This window comes from Pyrus communis, chromosome 14, assembly GCF_041283825.1.
Source record: "Pyrus communis isolate YQ-2024b chromosome 14, ASM4128382v1, whole genome shotgun sequence".
Taxonomy (NCBI): domain Eukaryota; kingdom Viridiplantae; phylum Streptophyta; class Magnoliopsida; order Rosales; family Rosaceae; genus Pyrus; species Pyrus communis.
This window is the reverse complement of record NC_142578.1, coordinates 18,400,580-18,423,825: the sequence shown is the minus strand read 5'-3', so window position 1 is coordinate 18,423,825 and position 23,246 is coordinate 18,400,580. Positions and strand designations below refer to the sequence as shown.

General features: G+C 36.0%; 1 long non-coding RNA gene across 8 annotated transcripts; it reads right to left on the bottom strand.

Annotated features, from left to right (window-relative positions):
- Positions 1-19,608: 19,608 nt before the first annotated feature.
- On the bottom strand, positions 19,609-23,246 carry LOC148691323 (uncharacterized). 8 transcript variants are annotated; one of them, XR_015955495.1, is made up of 6 exons: positions 21,771-23,246; positions 21,493-21,592; positions 21,342-21,390; positions 20,781-20,828; positions 20,558-20,603; positions 19,609-19,808 (listed from the first exon to the last, which is right to left on the bottom strand). It is a non-coding gene; the product is annotated as an uncharacterized LOC148691323 (long non-coding RNA). The 8 variants fall into 8 exon arrangements; XR_015955491.1 differs by having other exon boundaries at positions 21,493-23,246; XR_015955490.1 differs by having other exon boundaries at positions 21,342-21,387; positions 21,493-23,246.

Here is a 23,246-nt window from a genome sequence, read left to right as displayed (position 1 = left end):
CCAATTCAACATTGCTTCCACCTTTGAGTTGTCTACTGCGATGCCTTTATTTGAAATAACATGTCCTAAAAATTTTACTTCAGTCAGCCAGAACTCACACTTACTTAACTTGGCAAACAATTTATGTTCTCTTAATGTCTGTAAAACGATTGACATGTGTTTTTCATGCTCTTCCTTAGACTTGGAATAGATAAGAATGTCATCAATGAAGACAAAAATGAATCGGTCCAAATATGGCTGGAAAACTCGATTCATTAAGTCCATGAATGCTGCTTGAGCATTTGTTAATCCAAATGGCATGACCAAAAATTCATAATGTCCATATCGAGTTCTGAAAGCAGTCTTTGGTATATCTTTCGCCTTTACTCTAAGTTGGTGATAACCCGAATGAAGATCAATCTTTGAAAAATATCTAGCATCTCTCAATTGATCAAATAAATCATCAATCCTAGGCAAATGATACTTATTCTTTATCATGATTCTATTTAGTAAACAATAATCGATACACAACATAAGGGTTAGATCACTTTTCTTTACAAATAAGGCTGGAGCACCCCAAGGTGATGTACTAGGCCGAATAAAACCTTTCTCTTGAAGCTCTTGAAGTTGCTTTTTGAGTTCTGTCAATTTTGCTGGTGCCATACAATATGGAGGTATAGAAATAGGTAATGTTCCTGGATACGTCTCAATGGAAAATTCTATTTCTCTAATAGGTGGTAATCTTGGTAAGTCTTCTGGAAATACATCAATGAAATCCCTCACCATAGGAATAGATTCAATTTTTGATTCACTTATACCTTTTGCAATCATATGAGCAATTTGTCTCAAATAATTCACTTTTCTTTTATCCAAAATCAAATCAGGTTTTGAGACATCTGTATCACCATAGAAACTAAACTTTTCTCCATTTGAGGTTGTCATGGTTATCAATTTCTTTCCACAATCAATAATAGCTTCAAATCGCCTAAGCAAATCCATTCTAAATATTACATCATAATCCAACAAGTCCAACAACAACAAATTGCAATCCAATTTATGATGTAATATATCTATTGTGAATGATCTACATACTTGATTTACTTCCACCCAATTTCCCCAAGGATATCCGATCAAAAATGGACGTTTTACAGATTCACATTTTAACTCGAGAATGGATGCAAATGATGTAGATATAAATGAATTCGTAGTACCATGGTATAACAATATCCTAGCTAAAGAGTTAAAGATTAGAAATGTACCTTCCACTAATCTTGGATCTCGTTGTTCAGCTACTTGACCAATAGCATAAACTCGACTTTAAGCAAGTTGTCTGGGTCTCCTAGCACCTAGCGGTACCGTAGGTCTCCCTGGTGCAGGTTGTCCGCTTGGACATTGTCCCTGTTAATTAACAGGTCCTCTAAATTGATTAAGTGGAGGTTGGTACGGAGCACGATATGGTGGTGGTGGTGCATGGAATTGTGGTTGTGGAATTCTAGGTGCTTGGTTCATTTGCAACCTTGGACATTCCCTTTGATAGTGTCTTAATTGGCCACAATGAAAGTAAGATCATCCTCGAGTTTGACCAAAGAGTGTTTGATTTTGTTGAAAGCGAGGTGGAACAAGCCTTGGGGCGTTTACGACTTTGCCCTACACTTGGGTTCTTATATTCCAAAGCTCTTTTAGAACCTAAAATCCTTTGTTCTGCCATTAAAGCACGATCAACAATCTCAGCATACCTCTTCAGTTTAAAAAGTTCCACTTTTTCTTTGATCTCTGCTCTTAACCCTTCTTCTAACTTTGTTGCTTTAGTAGTCTCATTTGGAATCATGTAAGGTGCAAAACACATTAATTCTTCAAACTTTGACACATATTATGCCACAGTCATTTCATTCTGGCAAAGATTTGCAAACTTTCTGGTCTTCATGGCTCTCATAGTCTCAGGGAAATACTTCTCCAAAAATATAACCTCGAATGTTGTCCAAGTTGTAATTTGAAGATCAGGATCAACTAGCATGGATTCCCACAAGTGATAAGCTTGTCCTTCTAGGTAAGTACAAATAATTGTTACTTTCAGATTTTTTGGAACCCTCTGATCATTCAACTTTCTCTTGATATGGCGTAACCATTCCTCCGCTTGCATTGGGTTTGGGTCACCTTTAAATATTGATGGTCGGGTCTTGCGAAATTCCCCTTGAGTTCTCATTATTTGATCACTTTTTGTTTCCTCATGAGGTTCATGGTTATGTTGATTTGGCTCACGAATCGATGATGCCATATCGTGAATAGTTAATAATACTTCCATATTATTATTGTTCATACCATTATTTCCAAATCCTTCTACTTCCGCCATCTCTATAACCAAAATTTGAAAAATAAATCTAACATAATAATATTTAAAATAAAATACCTTAGAGAATAAAGAACTTAAAGAGAAATAAAACAAGAAGTCTGTAAGTTCAATCATGAGCAAGCAAATCAATCAAATAAGAGTAAACCACTTAAAGAAACTTGATCACATTCGTTTGCAAAATATAATTTGTAGCAGTACCTTAAGAAATAATAATAAAACAACTAAAAAAAATCATTCAAATAGATAGTATCATACATTGAATAAAAGCTACTTTTGTTGAAATCCAATACTATGTTATATAATAAACCAATCAATAGTTACTTTCTCTTTTGATACTTGTAAAAAAATGTGAAACAAGTCTGATTCACCCCTCTTTTGTTTTCTTTCCAACTGTAGTTTCAAACAACATAGAACCAAGCAAAACAAAAGAATACAATCTCAAAAGTATAAGTCAGACGTTAGATGTATAAATTAAAATAAACACACCTATTGTACATTGCTAACCTATTGGTTATAGGCTAACATAAGTAGTGACAACATAATTTACAAAACTTTCCCAAAAGCTTTAATAAACATGTTTCTTAAACTACAAAAGTACATTGAAACTTATGTTACGAACAGTAGCAAAAACACATCAACACCTATCCTTCGAAGGCTATTACTTCTCCCAAAAGCATATATAAGACTGCACACTAATTACACCAAAAATCAACCATTCATATCAGCCATTCACTGCAAAATATTTACACTAGTCACTTCCCAAACCTGAACTTAGTCTTCATTTAAATTGAACTGGCGTTCGGGAAGTCTAACACTTTCAAAAGGTTCAACAGGGTTCTCTTCATCATCAAACTCAGAATGGATGTAGATAACAGGTGGATGAGTAACTGATGGTGCAGGAATAGAAACTACACTATCAGATAGGTCTTCCGGAATTTCTGGTACTCTTTGAGCTGGAACTTGAACAGGAACCTAGGCTAAGTTAACACTTGGCGGAGGCCATATATTTCCACCTAAAGCTGTCACATGGTTCATCACATAACCATAAAGATTTTCACTGGACTCTATCTGGATACGGTATTGAGTCTTGATGTTCAGCAACTTGTTTATATGCCTAACTACTTCCCGTTGCATCTCTGGCTTGTAAAACATTCTTCTATGATTGCTTTTGTATGTATCATACACCAATACCATAAAGGCTTCATTACGAAAGCGGGTATGCTACAGGTCTTCATTATAAGGCTTTAAACCATTGGGTCCCAGCTTAAATCCGCCCCATGCATCATTTCCATTTGCAGGATGCATCTAAACATCATCATATCAAGTTAGTAATCAAATAACAAATAAACACATACGGTTAAACAAATCCTAGAGCTCTGATACCAAATTGTCACGCCCCAACCGAATGATTAACATAAAACTTGGTTCAGAACGTGAATCACACCTTAATTATAAGCTTAACTAATATAATTAAGAATGTGACATGAAATAAAAGCATGTATAACTCGCTTGGAATAAAATTAACTGAACAACATATCATTATTGAAAGTTTTAGCCAAAATTACAACTTATGAACTACTCAGAGTTCACACAAAAGTAGTTCTTTATTCAAACAAGAGAGCAAAAGCCAACAAGCTCATCTTTTTATTTCTTTATGCATAACTACATAATAGACAGCAAGCAAACATTAAGGTTTCTGGTTCTGTACCTGCAAAATTTAGTTAGGGTGAGCTTAAAAAGCTCAGTAGGGACCTATACCTTCATCACTAAAATAATATAGTATAATTAACATAGCAGAATTTAAACCATATTCAGAATGATGCGTAAGAATGCAATGCAAATGCCTTAACTATACTCGTTAATCCACATAACTAAACACCCAAACCTTGTACGTCCCATTCCGTACTTATACCATTTGATCCTGAATGTTTAAATATATGAACTAACCCCCATCCCTAAACATCCCCGAACTCTCCTTTTGTTAGTCATCTTGCCTAAACTCTTCGTCTTCAGTCCCGAATTACCCTTAAAGAATCTGTGCACTGTGGGCTCGCTTGAGACCTGTTACCTACTAAGAGTTTGGCTCAACTACACAAAAGCTAATAGTCACTACCTTAGATTCCCAAAGTTCTTTCCGACAATCCAACTTTACTCCCATATCATGAATCTAAATTGCATTTCAAACATTTATACTCAAATAACCTTCAGAAACAATATTCATATTCAATTAGAATTTAATAGGTATATCAAACTTGTATGTGTACTTAAGTAAGCAATAATAAAATTAATATATATAGAAGGTTTCCCATAACGCCCCTACCTTGAATTCGATTAATTTTGTTCCTCTGAAGAACCTAATCGGAACACAAAAGTACAACCAAAAGTATAAATACAAGTAACACACATTAGTAACCAAACTAAGAGTTTAATCACAAAATTAATATTATCTAAAGAAAATACATAAATTATGGAATCTTATAACTCAAATAATGTCACTCAAATAAAGCAAAGAAGACTAGAAAGGAATCTGGAAAAGAAATTAGGTGTGGTAAAAACAGTAGTTTGCATCTCCACAAAATCTGCAGAAAAAACAGCACTATTGAACCAAGTTTAGGCTCATTTTCAAACATTCAAAACTAAACCAAATCGTATAATGTTACATGGGTTTTGAAGTTTATGTTCTATACTTTAAAAGCATATAAAGTTTGTGGAAAACATAGCTCTAAATTGGAAGTTATGCCAAAAAGAAAAATGGAGTCTTGAAACTGGAAACCCAGTTTTCTGCTGCTGTTTGGTAGCTCACGACCCAAGTTTAAATAAGGTTTTGATCAGCCAAAACTCAATGGAACTGAGTGAAAACAATTGGGTTACGATCATGGGCATATGTCTTTTCAACACACTAAAAATTTTCTCCAAATGAGCACATAAAGACCTATAAATTAAGAGCAAAATAAGTCCACTCGAAACTTGAGTTTTCTTTGCGAAGAAATTAATTGTCTGCAACTTACATAATAGTACACTTCCAATTCATATACAAAACCAAAAATACTTCCAAGTAGTCCAGAAGTCATGTATACAACACCCAAATATGACATGACTCAAAATTAATAAGAAATTGACCTTTTGAACCAAACCCTTGATCAAGAAATTTGATCTACACACCTAATCAGAATTACCCAACTCTAATTCAAAGTTCAGATTGGTTCATTGAACGGTAGAGAATCCTAAATAAAACTAAGAACTCCAAATATATCATGGTAGTTTCAATTCAACTTAAGGAAATTAAATTCGAAAAAAAATCAAAATAATCAAGGACAAGAAATTTACCCTTAAATCTCTAAATCCTTCCTTCACAATCACGTTCTCTAACTCTCAATTTCTCTACCCCCTTTTTTATTTCTAATGTTTTCCCACTTCTATGCATCCCCTTTTATAGTTTCTCTAATCCTACTCAATCTTATCAGAGCCATGATGAAAACCTAGCGTCCTAGGCCATCCACCTCCTGCTTATAGACCTCTGTGGCTCTTCTCAGTTCATCCTGTGCCGAACACACTCCTTGGTGAAATAAGAGATGAACAACTCTCTATAACACACTCCTTTGATCAATCAAAGGTCGACCTATCACAAGATTTCCTAACCTCTATCCATTTTGAGTATGAAGAAAGAAGATTTTTTTTCTTTCTATAGTTGTGGAAGAGCCACCTCCTCTCAGCTTCTTTGTCTCCCTCGCACAGAAAGGAAGAACGTGAAAGAACTTTCTTTTCCTTTCTTTTGTGTGTGTGTGTGTGTGTGTGTGTGTATTAAATACTACTTCATTGTTATACCAAAAACATAATAATAATCCTTATTTGTACCCTAAAACAATAATAATAACAAAAATAAGAAATAAAAAGTATAGTATTAAAAGGTACTAAACAAATTAATAAAAATTAAGCACACTAAAATTTTGTATAAAAACAATTATAATCACACTTCACTCTTAGTTAAACGAGGGATATTACACAACCTTTCTTCCCAAGTTATGCCAAAGTTATGTGTCTGCACTACGTTTTCGCAGAGAGTATCAACCAGCAATAGTGGACGCATTCCTCTCTCAGGCGAGATAGTTCCAAAACATATTGGCTCCGGGCTCCATCTTAGTGTTGGTATCATTACCATGTCCTCTTGAGCTCTCCTTAGGATTATGTACTTCCCAGGATGAGTACTCTGTGGCACATGATCTCCTTCCCCCTCAGTCTTGCTATTTGCCTTTTTCTACCTCATTTTTGCTTCTCCAATGAAGTTGATTTCTTCCCCCATGAGGTACTTTCTCAAACTTCACATTTTCAGAGGTTTCCGAGGCAGTGGGGACTTTTAATGAGTTCATGTGGGCTTTGTGCTACCTCTAAACTCTCTTGATCATAGAGGCTCCCATTTCTTTGATAGGTCTCCCATCTTTTCCTACTACATACCATTTCCACCCAAGTCAGGCAGAATCTTTCTTGGTGAATAGGGATATAATGCTCTTTGTTCTTTCCTTCATTCTAACATCATTGTAACTTGGTTGGGGAGGCCTTACATCCACCCATTTTGGTATTTTGGCTTCTCTATCCTCCACCTTTTCGGAGGCTTCATAATTTTTTAATACCTCTGATAAGCCCTTTGGTTGAGAATCTTCCCCCAACCTTTGGAAAACATTTCTGGAAGTTTATTTCTCAACTGCTCGCATGATACTTCTGCGGACTTCTTGTTCCTCTTTCCCCTTTCTTCTAATCAATTCTTCATCTATAATAGCTCTTGATGCTGGTACTCCTAACTCACATTCGCCCTAGCATTTACTACACAACACCAGTCCTTTAACTATGGCTGCTTTGGGTTTCTCGGGCAGCTTGATAGTTCATTGTGTTGGTTTGTCAACTTGCCTCCTTTCTGCTTTCACTTCCCAAGTGGCTTTCCCTTTCTCTTTTTCCGTCCAAGTCAAGTTGATCATGTTTATTGAGCCTTTTGGGAAGGGATCTATGTCAATCATCATATTGCAATACTTCTTTTTCCAACAGCAACTTTCCTTTCACTATAAGGTCTTGTATCCAATCCTTGAACTGGACACAGTTGGTAATACTTCTTTCCCTTTAGCTCTTTTAGCTTAGGCATCTTTTTGGTGTTGTCGGGCATGATCACTCTTGCCGCTCCAACTCTTCATAGATCTGCAAGGCCTTGGTTAAATCAAAAGAATAACTCTGGTATTTAGGGGGCTTCATAAGGACAAATCCACCATCATTCATCACCATTTTCTGATCCTTGACTGGTTGGACTAACCCTTTCATTATTAAAAGTTTGAAGGGGGTAGTCATCTCTGCCGTACACATGTCCATACCTTCTCTTTCATAGACATCATTTTGTTCTGGCTCAGCTCCTTCAAACTCCACTTGGTGAATTACAGCTTTATTTTTGTAAAAATAAGAAGCCGATGAATGCTTCACTTGCTGTTCCTCAAGCAACAACCTTTCACACTTTGTGGTAACAATTACCAATTCTTGTAACTCATTGAACTGTACATCATAAAACTTTTTTCCTCAAAAGTAGCCTCAATGCCTTGTGAGCAATGGATATGAGTTGGGCACGATTGATAGGGAATTGGCACCTCATTCTTGTCCTTCTAAACCTCATCATGAAGTCTTCTGTAGACTCATGTTCATATTGTGTCCCCTCCACTAAATCATTGATAGACATCTCCAGCTTCATCCTATAGAACTGCTCATGGAAAGCCATCTTCATTTGGCCCCAGTTAGCAATAGAATTAGGGGAACAACAGAGAATACCATTGAGATGCTAGGCCAACCAATGAGTTCCCAAACAATCTTAACTTATAATTAGGATTGTCTTCGAATGCCACGCAATGGTTGGAGAACTTGAAGATGTGATCTCTAGAGGATACACTGCCATCATCCCCACTAAAAGTGGGAAACGCGGGCATCTGGTAGGTGATCCTGAACAGTGGGCGAGCCTGAGGTTAAGCATTCTAGGCCACCATCCTTCTTAACTCAGCTAACTCATCTCTGAGCTACTGGTTAGCTATATTGTTGTATGGGGTATGTGGGGCTCATCATTTCGAGTTACGATCATTGCCTGAGAAGGTTTCCTTCTTTGGGTCGTGCTGTCTCCACTTGGCATCCCCTCCCTTACTGGCCAATGGTGGAGACCTATAAGGAGAAGGTTTGTCTGCCTTGGCAGGCTCGCTTTTTCAACTGGATTCTCCAATTAATTGGGGCATGCCATACTTCTTTCTTTCTTACCCGCTCTGCCCCCTACTACCTAGTGAAAATAATAGGGGGTCGGACAACTTTGTTTCCAAGATCTCCTCTAATATTGGCTGACTAGCTCCAAATCCTTATTTTTTCCTTTATCCCTCTTTTCCTCATGCACAAGAAATAGGGGGATAACTGGTTATTTCTCAGGGCTCTCTTCCCTCATTATTTCCCTGGCATAACCATTATTTGGAGTAGAGTACTCCAGATCTAATTTTCTTTGTTGACTCCCTGTTAAGGAATAGAGTCTGCTTACTTCTCCTCTGGTTTCTAGAGTAATCTTCTCCATACTTTTCAGCACTTGTACCATGGTGGCTTGCAAATCTTCATTAGTCACCTTCCCTCCTGACTTCTCGGATGAAGTCGGGCTTTCTAGAATAGCTGGTCCCTGCAGGGAAGGAAAATCATCTGGATGATTTATCATGCTCGATCTTGGTAGACACTAGGGTGGCCCGTATTCTGTGTTCCACCCGATGGTTTTCTCCTTCTTTCTTTTTCTTGGCGTACAAGACTATGAATATCCCACAGGCATGCCAAAACTATGTTCGGGCAAAAATTTCTTTGGAGAAGGATCCTCGAACCTTAGCACAACTCCCCAAGGGATTGGCACTTTGGATGTGTAGTCGAGCTCTTACTTGTTGATGTGCTACAAGAAGAGGAGAAAGTTAGTTATGAAATGTGCCTTTATGGGCCTTAGGTGTAGGCCTTGAGACTCACAATCAAAACTAAGTGTTAGGCGTGCCACTGCTATTTAGTATAACAGATGTGGAACAAGAGTGTTTTTAGTCGATTACTTGCGCCCTAAGTTACTCAAACTTCTTGTTATCAAAGGATTATCGTGGATAGGTTAAGTCCACATTAAGTTCTTTTTCTTGCCTTGTAAACAAGGACTTTTAGTTCATAGTCTTGGATGTTCAAATGAAGGGAGTCCATGCCCCTTTAAGCCGCTTGCTTGGATCTTAATTGATTTTAATGATAACATATCCATTAAATTAACCAGATCCAGATGCAAATGGAACTCTTAAAATAGGAAAACTGATGGAAATAACTTGAATACAAACTGGAGAATGAATTAAGTAATAGATCTACAAATTTAGAAAAACAAACAAAAAGCGTTGGGCAAGATTTCACCTTGTCTGTCAAGGTTGACCCTTTTGCAATCACTGCTCTTTGAATTAACAGGAGTTTATATGCTAAAAAAGGATGGATGGTAAACAAGTTTACACAAGGGAATCGAAATTATGCCACTAAGGGAAATAGCAGAGCTTTAAACTGGGCAAGAGATAACTTGTCGTTAAAATGACTGAATCTGGCTTGAGAGCAGAGTTTGTATGTTTGTTTGTTTGATTAGTTAAGTGTCTTTATCTTTAGGGCCTCTTCCTCCTTTTATAGGCCAATTAGCCTGACTGCTGTGACTTTGCTCTTACCCGAAAGCATCTGAATGGTAGTGAGTCATCAGCCTTTTACTTGTAATGCCACTAGAAAGTATTCTTTGGCTGGTAGTAGATTAGTTTTCATCACTTGTCTCTTCAATGGTAAGAACGTGGCTTGTATCTTGGCTAAGAAGGCTTCACTTTGCCCTTGGGCTTGGTACTGGGCTTCAAACAAGTCCCCTTTTAGTTGGCATCCTTGGACTTTCCTTCATCTAGGTCCAATGTTCAAATATTAACCCAAACACCAAATCTCGAAATATCTCGAAAGAGTTAGTGCGTCTTAAGAATTATCCCAATTAGATCAATAATTCGAAGACTAGCATGATTAAACAAACAATGGCTTGATCAAGAGAAGTGTTGTGTGGAAGCTAGAAGTTCATTAGTTTTGCATGAAAAAAAAAAGAGATTAGGTGGTTGTATGGTGTTCTCTATTGAATAACCTGGGCCTCCTAAGGTGGCAACAAGGCTTATGATGGCTGGAATACTTAGAGTGAGGTTATGGAAAATACTAAGGTTGCAAAGTAATGCTTCCTGGGTTTCTTTGGCTTACTTGCACTACATGCGGTTTACAAATTTTTAATGCAATTATACATGTGAATTGTTTCACTTGTTTTGATATTTCATAATTCTTTTTGGGGGTGTGATATCCACACAACTTTTTTTACTTCTCCCACATCTTTTTAGTTTTCAGCCGTCAGATCGGATGAATTGAAGAAGATCAACGGACATAAATTAAGAAAGGGTGTGTGAGAAGTAAAAATGGGTGTATGGATAGCACACCCCTTCTTTTTGTTCAATTATAAGCGATCAACCACAAACACAGAGGTAACTGATCATAAAAGATTTTGAATTTTTTAACTAAAGTGAATCCAAGTAGCATTTGTCCTGACCGTACAAAATTTTAAAATTCTATACACTGATTTACAACATAAAAAGTAAGATATATATAACACATATACATTACATCAATTGGACCACAAATTTCGCCGATTATACCAATAACAGGTTCGTTGGAAATTGGAATGGTGAAATGGCCGGAGAATACAGGGTTGGAGTGTTGGGGTCACCGGAGAAAGGAGGGTTAGGGGTGGGTCAGGTCACTGGAGATGGATGTTTGGATATGAATATAGCAATAGTTAAGAAGAGCACATGTCATATTCTCATTGGCCAACATAACTTGGTGAGTAAAATGGGTACTGACCAGTATACCCAAGTATTATCCCTATAAAATAGAATAAGAGAATACGAAACAACAAAACGTCACACGAAATTAATTAGAAATCATGGAAAAGGGAAAAACTAATATAAACAAATAATAAGCAGGCGAACCATTTGTTGGTATTGCTCTCTTCTTCAGATACCTTATTAAGAGCTAGTTTAGAATTGCAGTTCTTTAAAAAATGTTTTTGTTGTGTTTTAAGAAGAGCCTAATAATTTCTCTAACCGATGCTTTGAATTGCCAGGTGGACGTGTAATGATAAAAAATGGCATCTCATTTCATCCCAACCGATCAGCTAAAAGCTGATGTGGATTGAAGCCTTAGTGGTTGGTGTCAAAATGATGCCTCTAATATTCTGATGACACATAATTATTTCAATTTTTTTTTTTTAACTTTTGGGCCAGCAATTTGGAAAAAATAGTAAATTAAAATACAAAATAATTTACTAGACACGTCGGTTGAAGATAGAAATTTAACATAATGTCAAACTGCCACATAGATCATCAAATTAAAATTTGAAGGTCAATATCTAATATCTCCTTTGAAGATGCTCTAAAAGTCTAACTATATCATTTATTTCTTGCCATACATTATTACCTATGATCCTTAATTAACTCTACCTACATCTCTCCTTTTTCTCCCGCCAAAATGATATAGTGATATAACTCGATTTCAGTTGCCATTTGAGAGGGTAACGGGACCGATTCCACATCTACCTAGAACCAATCAAATTTAAGTGACCATAAGCATACATTGATTGAACATATGCCGTTCTCTCTCTGACTCTCTTTCTCTTAAACAAAGGACCAAACAAATATTTCTAGCTCCCCTAGTTATGGCCTTTGTAAACAGAAGACAGTCCGTCCGGAAAAACAAGGTTTGAAATTTTAAAACCTCTAGGGGAAGAAAGAATACCAATATGGTTTGAAGAGTTCTCAGTCATCTTGTTGAGATGTCTAATTAACGATTCCATACTCAATATGAAAATATAGGGTGAAAGTGGATCACCTTGTCGGATACCACATTTAGGATAGAAATAACAGTGTGCTTCACCATTGACTAAGCAAAGCATGATCAATGAAGATTTTCTTAACCATACTAATAACCAAATCCTTAATAATGTCCCAGCAGTCATGGAAGAATCTAGCACTTAGACCATCAGGGCCAGGAGCCTTTAGAGCCCCAATACTTTTAGTAGTTAACCAAATCTCTTCATAAGTTATGGGGTTCAACAGGGCAGCATTGTCCCCCGAAGATGCAGAAAACAATGATATCCCTAATGTTTTGAAGATCACTTAGGATGGGGGGCACATCACAACAGAAACATTTTTTAAAACCTTGAACAAAAATTTGTTCCATCCCTTCATTAACAGCCCACTTGTTACCTTCACCATCTCTAATCTTGAAGATCTCGTTTCTTTTCTTGCGAATTGTTGCAATCGTTTAGAAAAACCTAGTGTTTCTATCCCCCAGCTTTAGCCAATTAATCTTTGCCTTTTGAGCCCACTCACCTCTTCAGTTCTTAGAACACTACTCAACTCTTCTCTTAAGCACTTCTCAAAGTTTAATATCAAGATATCCCCCTTCATAGCTCGTTTTTGTTTTTCACTGAGGCGATAAAAAAGTATTTGTTGTTTAATTTTTATGTCGCCAAACTTCCTTATTCCATTTTCGAACAAGAAATTTAAAGGTTCCAGCAGAAGCTTTGAACCTATCTTATCCAGTAACCTTTGAGAATTCACAATGACCCGATCCAATCTTTCAAACATAATAGAGTTATCTTGATGTCCGTCACACCACGTAAAAGGAACACCAAAAGCATTCAAAAAAATGAAATTGGAGGATCCACCAAACTTTTCAAACAAACTTGCAATGTTGTTAAAGTCTCCAATAAGACACCAAGGCTAACAAATAGGGTTAAGAGACATAATTAGATCCCAAAGAGAGTGCTTCAAATGCTTATGAGGGAATGAATAAACAAAAGTGCAGTAAACTCATAATTTGAAGAGCAATCTTTTACAAAATAGTGCATGTTTCTAGAAGAAGCGTTAATAATATTAGAGACACAACCTTGGAATTCCATAGAAGGCACATACCACCTGATCTACCATCAGGACCACAACCATACAATTGATCAAAATACTTGACATAAACATTCCTAGGGACCTTGTCAAAAGAAGTCTGTTTCCAAAACGCAAAAAAAAGATCCACCATCATTAAACTACACACATAATTAAAATTACTGCTAAAATCCATCCTTCCTTCTCCTCTGCAATTCCATGACCCAATCTTTATCAGTCCAGTTCTTCGAGATAACTAGTCCCAGCCTCATTCGCAAACTCCTCTCGGATTCTCTTTCTTGGACTCATCATACCCACCTTTAACCTCAGGGAAGGCCTACTGACTTCAGCAGCCATTGACGCAAAGACCATATTCACATCCATCTCCCCCTTGTTACTCACAACTCTATTACTCACCCCAGAACCTACATCATGATAAATACCACAAAAAAACCACTGAGGGTGCAATATAAAGAAAAATCATTTTTAACCAATATAAAGCTCATTTGGAAGTCATAAAAACCTATCCATTTAATCTTATAAAGAGTGTCTAAACTAATGATATGCCAACCAAGGTAATCAATTATATACCAACAAGCTAAATCTAAAAACGAATTTCGAAAAAAATTAACTTCAAGCTATAAAAATACCTCCTGCACATGATCATCTTACTGGGAGACTTCCTCCAATCCTGGACCAAGTCAGCTCTCGGGACCCACTTATACTTCTCAACTTTTCCAACTTCTTTTCCAGCATCTCTTGGCGGCTTAGAGGCAACATCCTTGTAGGACTTCCCTCCCTCAACTTGTCCAAAACCATAGTGTCTCTAAGCTTTCTTTTTCCACTTTGGGACCACCGTAGTCCAACCCTCATTTTCTTATGGTTCAACAACCATTATATGCCCTACCTCCTTCGTTTCCGTGAAATTCTCCTCAGGTAGCAAAGCAACAGGGAAACAAAGCATGACATCATCATGTAAAGCTTCCCTTATATCAGCATCGACATTTGTGTCTTCAAGGAAAATCGCAGGCTCTTCCTCGAACATTCTCTCAATGAGGAAGCATCTATCATCCACTTCATACTCCAGACAAATGTGACCATCAGGCCTCCTATGCTCGCAATAAAAACAAACTTCGAACAGCTTCTCATAGCTTACTAGAAAGGGGCAATCATCATCATCATCATTAATAATTAAAACTCTTTTCAAATGGACCCTTAAATCCACCTCCACAAGGACCCTGACAAAAACTCCATTAGGATTAAGAGTAACTTCGTCAACTTTAAGGACATTAACTAGCAGGAAAGGTGGGCTTAGCCTCACAAATGATATTATCTACACTAAGGGGGGTTGCTTAGCCTCACAATAGGTTAAGCAATAACGTAGTTCATATTCACATTTTGCAAGAATTGAACATAAGGCCTCTCACTTACCAGTGAAGAGGAATACCACACCGTAGTACTAAGTGGCAATATTTTAAGTTTTAAGTGAGAGATTTTATGTTTGAATCTTTTGCACATGGTATAAAAAGAAAAACATTACGGTTTTTTACAACAAAGTGAACCCCAACAAAGAAATCCTAGCGTAATCCCATATTTAAGAGGAAGTTCGTACCCAAGAGAGACCAATTGTGAAATTCTAGCCCAAATTCTATCCCAAGACCAAGCCCAACTTTAATTGGAAACCCAAGCTAACTGCTAAGCACTCATGCAAAATCTTCCAATTTTCACTTGTCTGTCAGACTTACATATGGTGGATTGTTCTGACATTTAATGTCTTATTCTTAATGGCGGAATTAGAAATTTTTCACTAGATGGATTAGCTTATGGATTTAAATCTTTATAAACAAAGAAACTTGATACTGTATTTTTCACAGTATCATCTAGCTTAAGAAAATTTTCACAAGGTGAGTTAAGCATTTTCGTTATTAAACAAATACGTGTTAAAATTCAAACAAATCCAAACGTGTACATGTACGAGAAGCGATGAGAAAAATGATGTAAGAAAAAAAGATAGTTCGAAAACTGCATTATATAATTTTATATAGTTAAACGAAGAGAATTAGGATTATTGACTAAATATATGGTGGGCTGCATTCAAAAATCAATAAAAAGTACATGTAAGATTTTAATTTTTCACTTAAAGCTACCTAGGCTATAGCCCATGATAGCTCTTAACGTGGCTCCTCCAGTGCTTATTCTTCAACCCACTATGTTCCTGCTTCAACCCTTCTCATTCTTTTAGTATAGATTAGTGTAGAATATCGTTTGTACCAAATAATTCTACTAAAGGGCGACTTCTAGTGTCTCACATACGAGCAGCCTATCTAGCACTCAGAGCTGCTTCCACCTAAATGTCTCCGATGCCCGTATGTAGGTGGTCGTCTCCTTCTTCATAAGATCATCGTTTCTCGCATTTGAGTAGACTTGCGAATTGCGAAACATTATTTTCAAACAACCTCAAAGCTTTTGAAAATAAATTAAAAGAGCATCAGAGGTCTGTGCATTTGGTCCAATTCACAATTGCACCTAAACACAATAACTTATATTTGGTTCTTATTATTTTTCTTTCTAATTGCATGGATTAGGATGCTTGCCACAAACTTCGTAACTGATCTGTAAATTCCAAACTTAGACATTATTAAAGTTCAAAAGTTCAAACATGACGACCAACAATCATAGGCTGGCAACAAGATTTTTTAACAAATGTACGAGACAAGAATACAAATTATTACTTCTCACGTACTTATATATCTAACTAAACTTTGGTAAGCTAGCTACATACATTGTGTCTCACGAAAGCTATTATTTCTTAGATTATATTTTATATATGTGTGTGTGTGTGTGGGGGTTAAGATCGGGAATCATTATTTTTTACACACTATTTGTAAAACCCACTCCGTAAATTTAAGGATTCAAATCGTTTATAGTTTAATTTTATAATTCGTAGATCATATCATTTTGAATTTTGATGATTTTTGATATCTTTGAGAGAAGACATTGGGACCATTTTTCCCATTTAAATCAGCCATAACTACACAATCTGTAGATTTGCAAGTGCATGTAAGTTTGAGATTGTTTCTAACAAAGTAAGACCGCTTATGCAATGGATTTGTAACTCATTTTATTAAGAGAATTTCTTTTAGTTGTTTTCAAAAGTTGGAAATGGTTTTTTTTCTTTTTGAAAAAAAAAAAAAGAAAAAAATTAGATTTTCTTTTAAATATATTTGGTAGAAAATTTTAGAAGTGCTTCTAAGATACGCATCTTCAAGAAAAACTTTAAATTTGTGTTAAATTAGCAAGAAAATGGTGTCAAAAAAATATTTTAACTTTAATTTTTCATCTCCAACAAAAGCTCACAGTTTCTGAAACAACCTTCTCTCTCTTCTTTTCTCCTTTGCTCCAGGGTCCACCCTAGTATTTAATTAATTTTTAATATTTAATATTTAGCAAGTGAATAGTTGCACTCTAAGAAAGACTCTTTTACTTATCTCTTGGAGATGAATTTTTTGAGTTTAGCTCTTTAAAATATAATTTTGATTGTTTTACAACATAATAATGTGGTTCAAATTTGTCTTTGGTGAAAATCAAACCTAAGATCTCTAACTTACAAGTGAAGAGGAATGAATATCACTAAACTGTAGTGCTAAGTGACACTACATGTAACATCCCACATCATCCAGGGGAGTGGATCATGTAAGTCTTATATGTATATTCCCATCTCTACCTAGTACAAGACCTTTTGGGAGCTCACTGGCTTCGGAGTTCATCGGAACTCCGAAGTTAAGCGAGTTCGCACAAGAGCAATCCCAAGATGGGTGATGCACTGGGAAGTTCTCGTGTGAGTTCCCAAAAACAAAACCATGGGGGTGTGGTAGGAGCCCAAAGCAGACAATATCGTGCTACGGTGGAGTTGAGCCCGACATGTGGTGGGGGCCCGAGTCGGGATTTGACAATTTGGTATCAGAGCCAATCCCTAGCCGGAAGTGTGCCGACAAGGACGTTGGGCCCCTAAGGGGGGGTAGATTGTAACATCCCATATCGCCCAGGGGAGTGGATCCTGTAAGCCTTATATGTATATTCTCATTTCTACGTAGCACGAGACCTTTTGGAAGCTCACTGGCTCAAAACTCCGAAGTTAAGCGAGTTCATACAAGAGCAATCCAAGGATGGGTGACATACAGGGAAGTTCTCATGTGAGTTCCCAGAAACAAAACCGTGAGGGTGTGGTAGGAGTCCAAAGCGAACAATATCGTGCGGTAGAGTCAGGCCTAGATATGGTGGGGGCCTGTGTCGGGATGTGACACTACAAGCACAATTATGTTCTATAAAAGTAGTTCCAAACGGCAACTAAGCCAAATTATGGTACTATATGTTTTTTTTATGGATGGTACCATGTGTTCTTGACCTTTGTATATTGGTATATGCATGTGAAAAAACAATTAGTCTGTTTAATATAACTTATGAATTGCATTTAAAAAAACAAAAATTTGACCTTTTACCAATCATATAGTCCATGTGTTGGTGAATATATTTTAGAATCTCCAATATGTATGCACTTACAAAGGAGTGATTCCCAAGTTAATTATAACCCCAGTTCAAGCAACTTGGGTTTTTGGGTTGTTAGAAACACACATATGTATACTGGGAGATATATATACACTATTTTTAACTTCTTACATACCTTTGTATAATCTTGATCGTTACTTTCCCTTTGATTTATCCAAACACGAGCATCCATCTCTTGGAATTGCAGTATGTGTTCTAGTGCAATACATTGTTCCACAAACATGAAAAGCAAAAAAGAGTATAGTCCCAGTATAAAAGCATCTTCATTCGTTGGTGAAAGGTACGGGCAATGACATGTAAGTTAATGGAATGCAGTAAGCATGAAACACTTTTTAATTTTTATTTTTTGAATTCAAAGAACGAGAAACAGACTAATGAGAAGCTCAAAGCTTTATTTATTTGATTGAAGAACTTGCAGAAGTTAATCGCATTTTAATTTGGCTACTAAGAGTGCAAACCATGGTGTACTGAAAGACCTAATTGAGGTGTGGATATTACGTGCTAAAATGGATCGAGGAAAGGTCTACCATATCAGCCCATGCGTTAAGAGAAAATCTAGGAAAATCCTTTTTTCTGATGGACTGATGTAAGACAACTCTTGGGAGGGTTGACCTACCAAGTTTTTTGGGAGGCCTCGCCGTGCATTGATTTTCATTTCTTGGTAGGTTATCATAGGTGTAATTTTGAAATTATTTGTTAACCTCTCACGAAAGACAACTATGGCTATTAAAGAACTGGAAATAAAATAAAAAAATAAAAAATAAAAAATAAAAACCACCCATTTCTGTTACAATATAATAAGTGCATTATCGCACAATTTAGTCTAGTAGTATGCAGTTTTTATTTTGTTGGTGGAGGACCTGAATTTAAATCCCATAATAATTTAGGTCCTAATATATCCAGATGACCCGTTTTATCATTTATGTTCTAAATAACTTTGAATTGACTCTTGGCAAAGTAAGTGTTATTTTTTTCATACAAAGATATTAAGTAGAAGTACATAGAAATAATACTCAAACAGTAGTTCAAGGTGTAAAAAAATTTGTAGATTGAAGAAAATCACACTGGCAAAATAATAAGATTGTTAGGCTAATTGGAAAACACCAAGAAAAGGGGGAGAGGTGTCTGCCAAAGGTCCTCTAATGCTTAAGTCATAAATAAGTTTGAGAGAAATTGAACTTGAGAGAGTTTTGAGAGATAAATGATGATTATTGATTTCCTTATTTGACTTGGTTATTTATAGGAGAGACTCTACGTAGGCAACCAAGAAAGTGAGATTGCATGCCATGCTAGGCAGACATTTGTGTAATGCTAGTATGGTGTATACCTCACTCAACAAATTGCTGGTGCAATCTCTAGTGGTAGGCGCGATCTTTTGGTAGATGAGTCTGCAAAAGCAGAGGACTCCCAAGGGAGACTTTGAAGAGTCATTGCCTCCTTGGGCTCAGAGAAGCGCACAGTGGCAGGAGTAGGGATATCATGGGCCTGGAATGGACACCATGACATGTACTTGAGCCCGAAGGTCCAAGACCTATAGGGCAAGCAGGTCCTTAGCCCACTAGGGTTTTGTGTGTGGTTTACTCATGGCGTCAAAGGTAAATCCGTCAAATTGAGCTAATAGTTCACACTAGATAGTTTTGCCCGCGCGTTGCTGCGGGATCACAAATTGTGTGAAAAATTTGTTTCAAAGATATAAAAAGATTGTATGACAGAAAATGCTGAATAAATCTTTATATACGAAAGATTTGATTGATACAATCTATATACAAAAGATGATGTACATGTGAAAAAGATTAATCTTTACTTACATTCCTGCATTCTTACATTTTTCGAACTCACCTACTTTAACTCCTCCACAGTCAATAGGCACGAACCTTCATCTTTCTTGTTGGATTAAAAGCTGGCAAATCGCAGAGCTGAAACCATTTTCATTCAATTACAAAGTTGTAGAATCAAAATATCAATTTTATCAATTTACGAAATCACAAATATGCAGATTAAATTGCATGTAAAGAAATGTGTAAATAGAAAAGTATCAAATTGCAAAAGAAATGTTAACACAACACCACTACAATAATAAGAAATCTCAAATAATAACATCTACCACATATTATTTTTTAAAATGGATACCGGTAATAGATAACTTATAGCTTTCACTTGCTTACTGTTGTTAATGAGATACAAAATACAGCCAACAAAAGAAAACATAACAAATACCAAAAGAAAGATTAAGCTCCCAATCAAGTATTTAAATGAAAGAGATGTAAAGGTAGTCAAATAACTGAAAAACATCAATGTTTCAAATAATAACCATCACAAAATTATTCCACTCAAAGTCCCCTAAATAACACATCATGGGCATCCTGCCACGATTATCTGAGAATATATCATTGGTTACTGTTGAAAATATACTGCATTATCTTGAATTCAAAGTACAAACAATGAAGAATGCACATGAAGAACACACAATTTCTTTGCAAAACAATTTTATAATGTTATAATGTTGAATTGGAAATTCAGAATGAACTTCATTAGTTCAATATGAAAAATTCAAGAATTTAATCACACTGAAAAATGAAAATCACGAAGCAACGAAGAAGCAAGCAAACTACAGAATTCAAAGAACCAAACATGCCAGAACTGAAACATTAAAAATAGCATTTACCTATTTCAAAGATAAAAAATCCCAGATATCAGTATATCAGCACTCCCTGCAAAACACCAAAATCAGAAAATTAGAAAAATCTAATTTGATATCATTGTATCTTAAGAAACCACCAAATTTCCAATCAAAGAAAAAGTAATAAAAACCCCTGCATAAAATAATCAGAAGATAAAAGCTGAAATTTGTAAAGCATTTGTGCAAAGCACTTATTAGAGGAACTTACATATGGATGAAAGTGTTGGTCTCTTGTATCATGTTAGAGCAGCATTAGCTGGAATTTACAAATATAATACATTCTAAGCATTCGAATGATTCACTTTGCACAAAACCTAATCATCCAACTGTGCAGAAAAATAAAAAATGCACAATGACAAATTTGAATCTATAGTACTACAATAAAGAACGGAGAAAAAGTTACTTATTACAACCCCAGTTTTTATTGGTGTCATTACCCCCAATCTTGTACCATATACCAAGGTACTGAAAACATATTGTTTCACATTTAATTACACTGTTTCACATTCAGCTGTGCACACATAAAATTGGTATCAAATTTATTTCAGTAATGGCTCAATGGTGTAAGGATTCTTTATCGCTTGTTTTGACTTAGACAAATTTTTTCATCATTGCGGCTTTATTTTTTTCTAATACCATCACGTAAAATAAATGCAAACCAAGAATATCTAGAACAATATAAATAAGGAATTTCAAAACATTATAGCAGAAAATCAATTACATGCAACTTTTCTTTAAACACTCTTTAAATGTAGAAAACAAAACTAACCTTTTTTGTAGTAGCGATGATAAGGAATTAAAAATCAAAACAACATCTGCTAAAAAATACAAAAAAGAAAAATCAAAATGAAAAAAAAAAAAAATCAATCTTCAAAACCATATGCAAAATAGCGGATTTGTGTCATCATCATTATCCTCACCATTATCATTATCATTACCCACTTGCAATTCCTTGCTGTCTGGTTTCAAATTACTCTTAATTCTCATCCAAGTTAATGGGTTTTGAATCACCACCAACTTCTACAATTCCCAAATCACAAAATTCTAGTAAAGGGTATGCCAAAAACGCAAATTCAAAATTCAATTTCTTTTTGTACAGGACAATAGAAAGATTGAGACTTTTTTTACTTCTACAGTTCTACACACTTTCGAGCTCTAAATTTTCTCGGAAACAAACAGAAAGTCAAAGAAGTTGTACCTGGTCCAAGAGAAGAGCAGTGCTAGAAGAGATCTCTGGCGAGAAACTTAATAAGATGGACCAAACCATTGAACAAAGAAACTCAGTGAGACTAAAAGAACGATAATCAACCATAACAATTATAGTTAACAATAAATGTAAAAACCCAGAACCATTAACCTTCCTTAAAAATATGAACTATTGTCCTTATTACTATGTATTTAACCAGATCGCAAACAATCTCATTAGATCTCATGATATCATGAGGGGGCATAAACACATGCAATTATCAAGAAGTTAATTCTCCAATTTCTAATCACAAATTCCAAACATAAACAACGGAGTGCAAGGGATAAGAACATATTGGACTGATGAACGGAATAGCTAATGTGATGAAAATGCTCAAACCTTACTAACAACGCTGCAACTCCTGAAAAATCATAGACTCACAAAATCTGGTTTTACCAGGCAAACCGTGGACAACCCATTGCAATTTACTGCAAAACAAAATTGTTAGTATATCCAAAACACGATTAAAACCCACAAATCCATCACCAAAACAAATAATTTCCCTAACAAAATTAATCATATTAACAATTTTTTCAACCTGATATATAGATACACAACGACATGTATAAACATATCAGAGATATAGAGAGAGAAAGAGAGAGGTAGAGGTAGAGAGAGACCTGATGGTGTTGATGAACACTGGAGAGTGAGAAAAGCAGAGGACAACTGGAGGTTGCTAAAAGAGATTAAGTACAGTGAAAAATTAAATATTTGACTTCTGGGTACTTGAGAAGAAGTGAGATTTAGTTACCTATGTAAGGAGAGATTGGGAAATACTCTGAAACCCTTGCATCAGCAATCGCAAGATCAGGAAGAAAAAAAACCTTGGAAACCAATTTCATGACCTTCCACATAGCGCCGACAAATCTAGGTTTACAGGGATGCAAAACTCATCTGAAAAAAGAGAACCCAAACAAAATCTCAAATAAAAAAAAAAAATTTAAAAAGAAAAAGGAAAAGGAAAACCACGATCACAAAACCCCATATTTGAACAAAAGAAAACCCCAGATGTAAGATCCGAAGAACTCACCAAGACATGCTATCCTTTATGGGTAAAATTTTTCTTCGAATCAAACCGAGAGCGTTTATTGGTTGGGTGGTTTTTCAGCAAAACGGAGAAAGTGAAAGAGAGAAAATCCCTTAAACCACGAAAATCAGCAACCCTTTTCGCGAAAGAAAGCACAGTTATCACAGGAAACAGAGGATTGGAAGAAAGAACAGCCAAAACGAAAAAAGCAAAAGCCGAAATCAAGAAAAGCAACGAAGGAACAAAACCCTAACTCAAGATGACTCTCGAAGTCGAGAGAATAAGATGAGCGCCTCGTGGAAAACAGGGACACAAACGGAAAGAAAACAGAGAAGCGAGGGCAGTTCCGTCCGGACACTGGTCATCCACAGTACCCAACCCCTACGGGTTTTAGTATATAT